Here is a 12,393-nt window from a genome sequence, read left to right as displayed (position 1 = left end):
TGTGATCCCTTGCAAAGACTGTGTATTGCTAATTGCCGCCAAAATCCACCATTGCCGCGCCGAGTGGGGCGCGAGGGGAGGAGCCATTGTTTCGTTGGCAGAGCCGGCCGAAAAGAGCGCGGAACGAAAAGGCACGGTGAAGTGCCGATTACGGAAGTGGAACTCCGACCCCGGGGGGGGGGGGTTAGCAGGAAGGAGAAACGGCCATGTCAGATCCAGGAGAAGCGGTGGCCACAGCCACGGGGGCACTTCCAGACCCCATAGTAGACGCAGCCGCGGGCCTGTTACCACCGCCGGAAGCCGCAGGGCCTGCCGCTCCCATCGGCCAGCTGGACACTGCTGCAGCCACAACAGCCATAATGCCCTTCTCCATGCCGTACCTACCAGGAGCCACCTGGCTCCCGCGATACTCCGGAGAAGCCCACACGTTCACTGACTTTAAAGAGGGGATTTGCAGCCTGCTCGAGTTTTATCCCCTGACAAAGCCTCAGAAGGTTCATATGATAACTGGACAGCTCTTTGGCGCGGCTTTGAGAGAAGCGAAGTCCTGGCCGCCGCGGATAAGAAAACTGCACAGCAGGTCCTTGCAAAGCTAAAAACCACCTTTGAAACCCGCGCCGCTACGGAAATTAAATTGACATTCTATGTGTGCAAGCAGAGGCCGCAGGATAGCTTACGGGACTATGCCCTCAATCTTCAGGAGGCACTGCGGGCCATCAAGCAGAGTGACCCCAGCAGCATGCAAGATGAAGATAAACTCCTGAATGAGCGGTTCATCGAGGGGCTCCTGTGCAGTAACCAAAGGGCTCAGTTATATTTCTTAGCCATGCAGAACCCAGACCTGACCTTTGCGCAATTCAAAGATAAAACCATCCAAGCACTCCCAGAGCGACAGCCCAGCCATGCTGTACTCCCCAGGCGTCAAGCCCTCACGTAACAACAGGAGGTGGCGCCAGATACACCCGTCTCTGCTGAGGCCGATGCCCAGACTCTGGATGACGACTCCCCTGCAGGACTACGCCTCTAGATGCAAGAGCTGACCAAGAGCGTTGCTGCCCTAGCCCGGACCGTCCAGTCCCTACAGGAGGCCCCCAAGGAGAAGATCCAGCTGGCTTCCAGACCAGAGGATGTCCCCTGGCAGCAACAGAGGAGGATCCCGTCGACCAGAGGCCGAGACGACGATCGCTTCCATCGGGATGGACGACCGATTTGACGCCGCTGTCACCAAGTGGGCCATCTTGCAAGGTACTGTCTGTTGTGAATTCTGTGGCTGAATTCACTCCTGTGGTCACAAGTGGTACTGCAGCTTCTGAGCTTCCTCCCTCAGGTGTTCTGGTGAGCTCGTTAACTGCTTCATTACTTAACTCCGCCTGATGCTGCTATCCTTGCTCCTTGTCAATGTTTCAGTGTTGGATCTGAGCTTCTCCTGATTGTTCCTGTGACCTGCTGCTCTGTATAGCTAAGTGCTTTTTGCTTTTTTGTTGCTTTTTTTCTGTCCAGCTTGTCTTTTGTTTTGCTGGAAGCTCTGAGACGCAAAGGGTGTACCGCCGTGCCGTTAGTTCGGCACGGTGGTTTTTTTTTGTCCCCTTTGCGTGGTTTTGCTTTAGGGTTTTTTGTAGACTGCAAAGTTCGCTTTACTGTCCTCGCTCTGTCCTAGAATATCGGGCCCCACTTTGCTGAATCTATTTCATCCCTACGTTTTGTCTTTTTCATCTTACTCACAGTCATTATATGTGGGGGGCTGCCTTTTCCTTTGGGGAATTTCTCTGGGGCAAGTCAGGCCTATTTTTCTATCTTCAGGCTAGCTAGTTTCTTAGGCTGTGCCGAGTTGCCTAGGTAGTTGTTAGGCGCAATCCACAGCCGCTTTTAGTTGTGTTTAGGATAGGATCAGGTGTGCAGTCTACAGAGTTTCCACGTCTCAGAGCTCGTTCTTGTATTTTTGGGTATTTGTCAGATCACTGTGTGCGCTCTGATCGCTAAGCACACTGTGTTTCTGGATTGCCTTCATAACACCTGTCATTAGCAAACATAACAGTACAAGGAGCCTAACTAATGATTCTCAATAGAGGGAAAGAAAAAGTTCTGACATAATTTTTTTTTTTTTTTTTCTGCTCTGTGTTCACTTTTTTTTTTCCCCTAGACATTTGGGTGATTCTGGACACAGGTGTGGACATGGATATTCAGGGTCTGTGCTCTTCAATGGATAATCTCGTTATAAATGTACAAAAAATTCAAGATACTATTGATCAGAAATCTATGTTAGAACCAAGAATTCCTATTCCTGATTTGTTTTTTGGAGATAGAACTAAGTTTCTAAGTTTCAAAAATAATTGTAAGCTATTTCTGGCCTTGAAACCTCATTCTTCTGGTAATCCTATTCAACAGGTTTTGATTATTATTTCTTTTTTGCGCGGCGACCCTCAAGACTGGGCATTTTCTCTTGCGCCAGGAGACCCTGCATTGAGTAGTGTCGATGCGTTTTTCCTGGCGCTCGGATTGCTGTACGATGAGCCTAATTCAGTGGATCAGGCTGAGAAAAATTTGCTGGCTTTGTGCCAGGGTCAGGATGATATAGAAGTATATTGTCAGAAATTTAGGAAATGGTCAGTACTCACTCAGTGGAATGAATCTGCGCTGGCAGCTTTGTTCAGAAAGGGTCTCTCTGAGGCTCTTAAGGATGTCATGGTGGGATTTCCTATGCCTGCTGGTTTGAATGAGTCTTTGTCTTTGGCCATTCAGATCGGTCGACGCTTGCGCGAGCGTAAATCTGTGCACCATTTGGCGGTACTGCCTGAGGTTAAACCTGAGCCTATGCAGTGCGATAGGACTATGACTAGAGTTGAACGGCAGGAATACAGACGTCTGAATGGTCTGTGTTTCTACTGTGGTGATTCCACTCATGCTATTTCTGATTGTCCTAAGCGCACTAAGCGGTCCGCTAGGTCTGCCGTCATTGGTACTGTACAGTCCAAATTCCTTCTGTCCATTACCTTGATATGCTCTTTGTCGTCGTTTTCTGTCATGGCGTTTGTGGATTCGGGCGCTGCCCTGAATCTGATGGATTTGGATTATGCTAAACGTTGTGGGTTTTTCTTGGAGCCTTTGCGGTGTCCTATTCCATTGAGAGGAATTGATGCTACACCTTTGGCCAAGAATAAACCTCAATACTGGGCCCAGCTGACCATGTGCATGGCTCATGCACATCAGGAAGTTATTCGCTTTCTGGTGTTGCATAATCTGCATGATGTGGTCGTGTTGGGGTTGCCATGGCTACAAACCCATAATCCAGTATTGGATTGGAATTCCATGTCGGTATCCAGCTGGGGTTGTCAGGGGGTACATGGTGATGTTCCATTTTTGTCGATTTCGTCATCCACCCCTTCTGAGGTCCCAGAGTTCTTGTCTGATTATCAGGATGTATTTGAAGAGCCCAAGTCCGATGCTCTACCTCTGCATAGGGATTGTGATTGTGCTATCAATTTGATTCCTGGTAGTAAATTCCCTAAAGGTCGATTATTTAATTTATCCGTGCCCGAACACGCCGCTATGCGCAGTTATGTGAAGGAATCCCTGGAGAAGGGACATATTCGCCCATCGTCATCACCACTGGGAGCAGGGTTCTTCTTTGTAGCCAAGAAGGATGGTTCGCTGAGACCGTGTATTGATTACCGCCTTCTTAATAAGATCACTGTTAAATTTCAGTATCCCTTGCCATTGTTATCTGACTTGTTTGCTCGGATTAAGGGGGCTAGTTGGTTCACTAAGATAGATCTTCGTGGTGCGTATAATCTGGTGAGAATCAGGCAAGGAGATGAATGGAAAACTGCATTCAATACGCCCGAGGGTCATTTTGAGTATCTAGTGATGCCGTTCGGACTTGCCAATGCTCCATCTGTGTTTCAGTCTTTTATGCATGACATCTTCCGTGAGTATCTGGATAAATTCCTGATTGTTTACTTGGATGACATTTTGATCTTCTCAGATGATTGGGAGTCTCATGTGAAGCAGGTCAGAATGGTTTTTCAGGTCCTGCGTGCTAACTCTTTGTTTGTGAAGGGATCAAAGTGTCTCTTCGGTGTGCAGAAAGTTTCATTTTTGGGGTTCATCTTTACCCCTTCTACTATCGAGATGGATCCAGTTAAGGTCCAAGCCATCCAGGATTGGATTCAGCCGACATCTCTGAAAAGTCTGCAAAAGTTCCTGGGCTTTGCTAATTTTTATCGTCGCTTCATCTGTAATTTTTCTAGCATTGCCAAACCATTGACCGATTTGACCAAGAAGGCTGCTGTGGAAGCTTTTCAGGAGTTGAAGCGTCGTTTTTGTTCTGCCCCTGTGTTGTGTCAGGAAGAGGGTTTTTCTCTTCCGTTCCAGGTCGAGGTTGATGCTTCTGAGATTGGAGCAGGGGCGGTTTTGTCACAGAGAGGTTCTGATTGCTCAGTGATGAAACCATGTGCTTTCTTTTCCAGGAAGTTTTCACCCGCTGAGCGTAATTATGATGTGGGCAATCGAGAGTTGCTGGCCATGAAGTGGGCATTCGAGGAGTGGCGTCATTGGCTTGAAGGAGCTAAGCATCGCGTGGTGGTATTGACTGATCATAAGAACTTGACTTATCTCGAGTCTGCCAAGCGCTTGAATCCTAGACAGGCCCGTTGGTCGTTATGTTTTGCCCGCTTCGACTTTGTGATTTCGTACCTTCCGGGCTCTAAAAATGTGAAGGCGGATGCTCTGTCTAGGAGTTTTGTGCCCGACTCTCCGGGTTTATCTGAGCCAGCGGGTATCCTCAAGGAAGGAGTCATTGTGTCTGCCATCTCCCCTGATTTGCGGCGGGTGCTGCAAAAATTTCAGGCGAATAAACCTGATCGTTGTCCAGCAGAGAAACTGTTCGTCCCTGATAGGTGGACTAATAAACTTATCTCTGAACTTCATTGTTCGGTGTTGGCTGGTCATCCTGGAATCTTTGGTACCAGAGAGTTAGTGGCTAGATCCTTCTGGTGGCCATCTCTGTCACGGGATGTACGTACTTTTGTGCAGTCCTGTGGGATTTGTGCTAGGGCTAAGCCCTCCTGTTCTCGTGCCAGTGGGTTGCTTTTGCCCTTGCCGGTCCCAAAGAGGCCTTGGACACATATTTCGATGGATTTCATTTCTGACCTTCCCGTTTCTCAAAAGATGTCAGTCATTTGGGTGGTCTGTGATCGCTTTTCTAAAATGGTCCATCTGGTGCCTTTGGCTAAATTGCCTTCCTCCTCTGATTTGGTACCTTTGTTCTTTCAGCATGTGGTTCGGTTGCATGGCATTCCTGAGAATATTGTTTCTGACAGAGGTTCCCAGTTTGTTTCAAGGTTTTGGCGAGCCTTTTGTGGTAGGATGGGCATTGACCTATCCTTTTCCTCGGCTTTCCATCCTCAGACTAATGGCCAGACCGAACGAACTAATCAGACCTTGGAAACATATCTGAGATGTTTTGTTTCTGCAGACCAGGATGATTGGGTGTCCTTTTTACCGTTGGCTGAGTTCGCCCTTAATAATCGGGCCAGCTCGGCTACCTTGGTTTCTCCATTTTTTTGCAATTCTGGGTTCCATCCTCGTTTCTCTTCAGGACAGGTTGAGTCTTCGGACTGTCCTGGTGTGGATTCTGTGGTGGATAGGTTGCAGCAGATCTGGACTCAGGTAGTGGACAATTTGATCTTGTCCCAGGAGAAAGCTCAACTTTTCGCTAATCGCAGACGCCGTGTGGGTCCCCGACTTCGTGTTGGGGATCTGGTTTGGTTATCTTCTCGTCATATTCCTATGAAGGTTTCCTCTCCTAAATTTAAACCTCGTTTTATTGGTCCGTATAGGATTTCTGAGGTTCTCAATCCTGTGTCTTTTCGTTTGACCCTCCCAGACTCCTTTTCCATACATAATGTATTCCATAGGTCGTTGTTGCGGAGATACGTGGCACCTATGGTTCCATCTGTTGAGCCTCCTGCCCCGGTTTTGGTGGAGGGGGAATTGGAGTATATTGTGGAGAAGATTTTGGATTCTTGTGTTTCTAGACGGAAACTCCAGTATCTGGTTAAATGGAAGGGTTATGCTCAGGAAGATAATTCCTGGGTTTTTGCCTCTGATGTTCATGCTTCCGATCTTGTTCGTGCCTTTCATGCGGCTCATCCTGGTCGGCCTGGGGGCTCTGGTGAGGGTTCGGTGACCCCTCCTCAAGGGGGGGGTACTGTTGTGAATTCTGTGGCTGAATTCACTCCTGTGGTCACAAGTGGTACTGCAGCTTCTGAGCTTCCTCCCTCAGGTGTTCTGGTGAGCTCGTTAACTGCTTCATTACTTAACTCCGCCTGATGCTGCTATCCTTGCTCCTTGTCAATGTTTCAGTGTTGGATCTGAGCTTCTCCTGATTGTTCCTGTGACCTGCTGCTCTGTATAGCTAAGCGCTTTTTGCTTTTTTGTTGCTTTTTTTCTGTCCAGCTTGTCTTTTGTTTTGCTGGAAGCTCTGAGACGCAAAGGGTGTACCGCCGTGCCGTTAGTTCGGCACGGTGGTTTTTTTTTGCCCCCTTTGCGTGGTTTTGCTTTAGGGTTTTTTGTAGACTGCAAAGTTCGCTTTACTGTCCTCGCTCTGTCCTAGAATATCGGGCCCCACTTTGCTGAATCTATTTCATCCCTACGTTTTGTCTTTTTCATCTTACTCACAGTCATTATATGTGGGGGGCTGCCTTTTCCTTTGCGGAATTTCTCTGGGGCAAGTCAGGCCTATTTTTCTATTTTCAGGCTAGCTAGTTTCTTAGGCTGTGCCGAGTTGCCTAGGTAGTTGTTAGGCGCAATCCACAGCTGCTTTTAGTTGTGTTTAGGATAGGATCAGGTGTGCAGTCTACAGAGTTTCCACGTCTCAGAGCTCGTTCTTGTATTTTTGGGTATTTGTCAGATCACTGTGTGCGCTCTGATCGCTAAGCACACTGTGTTTCTGGATTGCCTTCATAACACCTGTCATTAGCAAACATAACAACTGTCCTTTAAACGAGCAACCCCTGGGGCAAAGGGCCAACGCCCAGGAATAGGATGATCAGGCCCGCAACATTGGAGAGCCAAATACGTCGGAGGGCGACCAGTTCTCCCCATCGTGATCGACGGTATCCCCATGAACGCTCTGTTGGACACCGGTTCCCAGGTGATGACTATGCCCTACGTCCTCTATAAACGCTATTGGGAGGACACCGACATTACCCGTGGCCCCGATGACGATTTCACCATCATAGCTAGTAATGGTCAGCCACTGCCACAAGTGGGGTATAAGGAGGTCACCATCAAAGTGGGGCGGGTAGAATTGGAGGCCCAGGGCATTGTTATTGTTGATATTGATCGATGTGAATGTAACCCCATGATGACTATCGGTACTAATGTTATAGAAAATTGTCTTGCAGAAGTTATTGTCTTGTTGCAGCAGGTAGCCGAAACAGCTGGTTACAGCGAACAGTGTGCCTTGCAGAAAGAGATCAGAGCTCTGATGCAGAGACAGCAGGTGGAGCTGACTGGTGGTGAAATTGGCCAGGTCACAGTGAGTGATTCAAACCCCATTGCGATACCCCCCAGGAGTGAAATGTTAATATGGTGTCAGGCAGCCATAGGCCTTAGGGGTAAAAATTATCAGGCCCTGGTAGAGCCGGTGTATTCAGATAACAGGCCTACTCTCCTGACAGCCAGAGTGGTGGTCGACGTCCGCCAAGGGAGGGTGCCAGTACGTGTCCTTAACTGTGGGGAGGAAGAATTCCACTCGACCAAATACGCCACACTTGCCAAGCTGTTCACTGTTAGTAATAATGTAATACAGGCACCTGGGCCCTTGGTTCCGTCCGAACCGGCGGAGGACAATGGCTCTGCAGGACAGTCAAAAGATTGGTGCCGGGAATTGCACGTGGGCATTGACTCTACCCCGTCTCACCAGAAACAGGGGGCTTACAGGGTGGTTCATGAGTATGAGCGGGTATTCAGCAAGCACCCTCTAGATTTCGGGCAGGTAAAAGGGATTCAACATCACATCCCCACAGGAGATCACACGCCCATAAAAGAGAGGTACCATCCTGTGCCCCCAGCTCATTATCAGTGCGCCAAGGACATGTTGCGAGAGATGAAAGAGGCTGGGGTAGTGAGGGACAGCTGTAGCACCTGGGCAGCCCCATTAGTTCTCGTTAAGAAGAAAGATGGCACCATGAGGATGTGTGTGGATTACAGGCAACTAAACCGCATTACACATAAGGATGCATACCCCCTGCCTAGGATAGAGGAGTCCTTGGCTGCCTTAAAGTCCGCTAACTACTTTTCTACCTTAGATCTTACCAGTGGGTACTGGCAGGTTCCCGTGGCGGAGGCAGACAAGGAAAAGACGGCCTTCACGACACCGATGGGCCTCTGCGAGTTCAACTACATGCCTTTCGGATTGTGTAATGCTCCGGTAACGTTCCAGAGGATGATGGAGTGCTGTCTGGGGCATAAGAACTTTGAAACCGTGTTGCTATATCTGGACGATGTCATTGTCTTCTCCAAGACCTATGAAGACCACTTGAAGCACCTGGCCGAGGTGTTTGAAGTTCTGTCCAATTTTGGCTTAAAGGTGAAACCATCCAAATGCCATCTGCTAAAACCCAAAGTTCAGTACCTGGGCCATGTGGTGAGTGCCGAAGGAGTGGCCCCAGACCCTGACAAAGTCACGGTGATCAAGGACTGGCCGCGGCCCGGTAACCTCCATGAAGTCCGTCAATTCCTCGGGTTGGTGGGTTACTACGGGAGGTTTATCAAGGACTTTACCAAGAAGGCCGCGCCATTGCAAGACCTGTTGGTGGGCCAGTCCAAGAAACCCAAGGGCAAAAATGCCCCATTCGACTGGAACGACGAACTGGAAGGATCGTTCACCTGCTTGAAGTCGGCGCTGATGGGAAAAGAGGTGCTGGCTTACCCTGAGTACGACGAGCCATTTGTATTGTATACGGATGCCAGCAATGTGGGACTGGGAGCCGTGCTATCCTAAGTCCAGAAGGGTAAGGAGAGAGTAATCGCTTATGCCAGCAGGAAACTTCGCCCCACTGAAAGGAACCCTGACAACTACAGTTCCTTTAAGCTGGAGTTCCTCGCCGTCGTTTGGGCCGTGACAGAGAGGTTCAAGCACTACCTGGCCTCCGCGAAATTCACTGTCTTCACGGATAATAACCCATTAACGCACTTGGACACAGCAAAACTCGGTGCCCTGGAGCAGCGGTGGATGGCCCGGTTGTCCAACTACGACTTCACCATCAAATACCGGGCAGGGCACAAGAATGCGAATGCCGATGCATTGTCACGCATGCCTCACTTGCCTGAAACGGAGGAAGACCCAGAAGCATTTGAAGAGGTGGAACTGCCCGCTTTCCATCGCCCCAAGGTGACTCAGTGTTCTCATCAGGTGGAGAATAGGTGCAAGAGTAAACAGGGCGCCCGGTTGAACCCCCTGCCCCATCATGGGTGGGCAGAGTAAAAGGATGGTGACCCTGCGGTCCGTCGGGTGAAAGAGCTCCTGACGCAGGCAGGATTGCATCCCGGCCCGGATGATCCACCGGAGACATTACAGCTGTGGAAGGAGAGGAGCAAGCTGTTTATTCATGATGGAAAGCTGTGCCGGAGGAACATCGACCCACGCACTCATGAATTGGTGTGGCAGATCGTGGTCCCAAGACAAGATGTGCCCATGGTCCTGGGGGCATACCACGATGGGACGGGACACTTCGGATGGAAGAAGCTGGAGAGGCTACTCCGTGGTAGTTTCTACTGGATTGGCATGAAGAAAGCCATTGAGAAGTGGTGTCAAGAGTGTGGCCCCTGTAGCCTACGCAGGAAGGATCGCGACAGCCAACGGGCACCCTTGCAACCCATCGTCACCAAACGAGTGCTCGAGTTGGTTGCGATAGACCACGTGAAGTTAACGCCCAGCCGGTCAGGATCTAACAGCTAGGACAGTGTTGTGAATTCTGTGGTCAGGCTCCCTCCTGTGGTCATGAGTGGTACTTCGGCTGGTTCTGTCCATGAGCTTGCTTTGGTGGATGTGAGTGGGGCTGCGGCTTCTGAGTTTCCTTCCTCAGGTGACAAGGTTAAGTCGTTAGGTGCTGCTCTATTTAACTCCACCTAGTTCTTTGTTCCTTGCCTCCAGTCAATGTTCCAGTATTGGTCTTGCTCTCTCCTGGATCGTTCTTGTGGCCTGTCTGCCCTGCATAAGCTAAGTTCTGCTTGTGTTACTTTTGTTTGCTATTTTTTCTGTCCAGCTTGCTATATTGGTTTGTTTTGCTTGCTGGAAGCTCTGGGACGCAGAGGGAGCACCTCCGTACCGTTAGTCGGTGCGGAGGGTCTTTTTGCGCCCTCTGCGTGGTTGTTTGTAGGTTTTTGTGCTGACCGCAAAGCTATCTTTCCTATCCTCGGTCTATTCAGTAAGTCGGGCCTCTGTGTTTGTATTTTCATCTTTACTCACAGTCATTATATGTGGGGGGCTGCCTTTTCCTTTGGGAATTTCTCTGAGGCAAGGTAGGCTTATTTTTCTATCTTCAGGGCTAGCTAGTTTCTCAGGCTGTGCCCGAGGCGCCTAGGTCTGGTCAGGAGCGCTCCACGGCTACCTCTAGTGTGGTGTGATAGGATTAGGGATTGCGGTCAGCAGAGTTCCCACGTCTCAGAGCTCGTCCTATGTTATTAGTAACTATCAGGTCACTTTGTGTGCTCTTAACCACTAGGTCCATTGTGTTTCTGAACCACCAGTTCACAACAGGACAGCTGCCAAAACCTTCCAGCAGTACTTCTGTAGACCCCATGGGTACCCGGAGAAGGTACTAACCGATCAGGGGCCAGCATTTGAGGCGGATGTGTTTCAGGAGTTCTGTGATCTGTACGGGTGTAAGAAGATCAGAACCATGCCGTACCATTCACAAACCAACGGGATGTGTTATGAACTGGTGGTTTAGGAGCAACATGGGACGAGCTCTGAAGGAGGTGGTACCTGTACTGACCGCAGTCCCTAAGCTCAACACAACACTAGAAGTAGCCGTGGGATGCTCCTGACACTCCCTAGGCACTTTGTCACAGCCTGAGAACTAACTACCCCTAAATATAGAAACAGGAAAACTATCTTGCCTCAGAGAAAATCCCCAAAGGATAGATAGCCCCCCACAAGTAATGACTGAATGTAGCACAGGAGGCCAGTCTAGCTAGATAGATAGGACAGGACGGAATACTGTGCGGTCAGTATTAAAAACTACAAAAATCCACACAGAGTTTACAAAAATCTCCACACCTGACTAAAGATGTGGAGGGTAAATCTGCTTCCCAGAGCTTCCAGCTTAATTGAATTAATCCATACTGACAAGCTGGACAAAACATAGAATGCACAGAACGAATAAGTCCACAACATGTGGACAGAAAAGAGCAAAGAAAGGACTTATCTATGCTGAACTGGTCAGGATATCAGGGAAATCCAAGAGAGATGTGAATCCAACCAGGAACCATTGACAAGTGGCACTGGCTGAAGGGAAGAGCCAGGCATAAATAGCCGAGCAGAAAGACAATCAGTGGAAGCAGCTGCAGACTGCTAAATCCAAGGAGCAGCCATTCCACTTAAAACCACCGGAGGGAGCCCAAGAGCAGAACTCACAAAAATGCCACTTACAACCACCAGAGGGAGCCCAAGAGCGGAATTCACAACAGGGATGTGTGAGAAGATGAACCAGGTAGTGATCGACTTGCTGAAGACCTTACCTATTGAGGAACGGAACTTGTGGCCCACAAAGTTGCCAGACCTGGTGGATATGTACAACCACATCCCAGTGAATTCCACCAATTGCACCCCAGCATACCTGATGCGAGGGAGGTCTAGTAAGTTACCTGTGGACCTGGGCATGGGGGTCCTGACCCCCGAAGATATCTCGCCCGATGCGGATTGGGATACGGAGAGGCAGCAAAAGTACCGCAAAGTACAGGAATGTGTGGAAAGAAGCCTTGCCCAAGCCAGACAGAAACAAGAAAGGGACTACAACCAGCATGCTTCGGCTCCCTTGTCCCCTGGAGAGCAAGTACTCAAACGGAAGAGGAGGCTACACAAGCTGGATGACCAATGGGAAGCAGAACCATATACCATTCTGCCATCTGATTTCGACAATACAAAGGTCTGTCTCATCAGCAAAGATGGAGGGGAAACCTCAACGGCAATATCCAGGGATCACCTTAAGATATGCCCTGATTTCCACCTGCAAAGGAAACTCTGGATGTGCCTTCGGACCGGCCGGTCTCAGCCAGCCCTGTTAGCAGTGCTCTGAATTGCGGATCCCAAAGCCTTCAGTAAAGAGGTAAAGAGACTGCAACCCTGTGTCCTTGTTATTCATAGCGCCTTGCACCACGCATCAC

The sequence above is a fragment of the Ranitomeya imitator genome, chromosome 4 (assembly GCF_032444005.1).
Source record: "Ranitomeya imitator isolate aRanImi1 chromosome 4, aRanImi1.pri, whole genome shotgun sequence".
Lineage (NCBI taxonomy): Eukaryota > Metazoa > Chordata > Amphibia > Anura > Dendrobatidae > Ranitomeya > Ranitomeya imitator.
Note: the sequence above shows the minus strand (reverse complement) of the source record.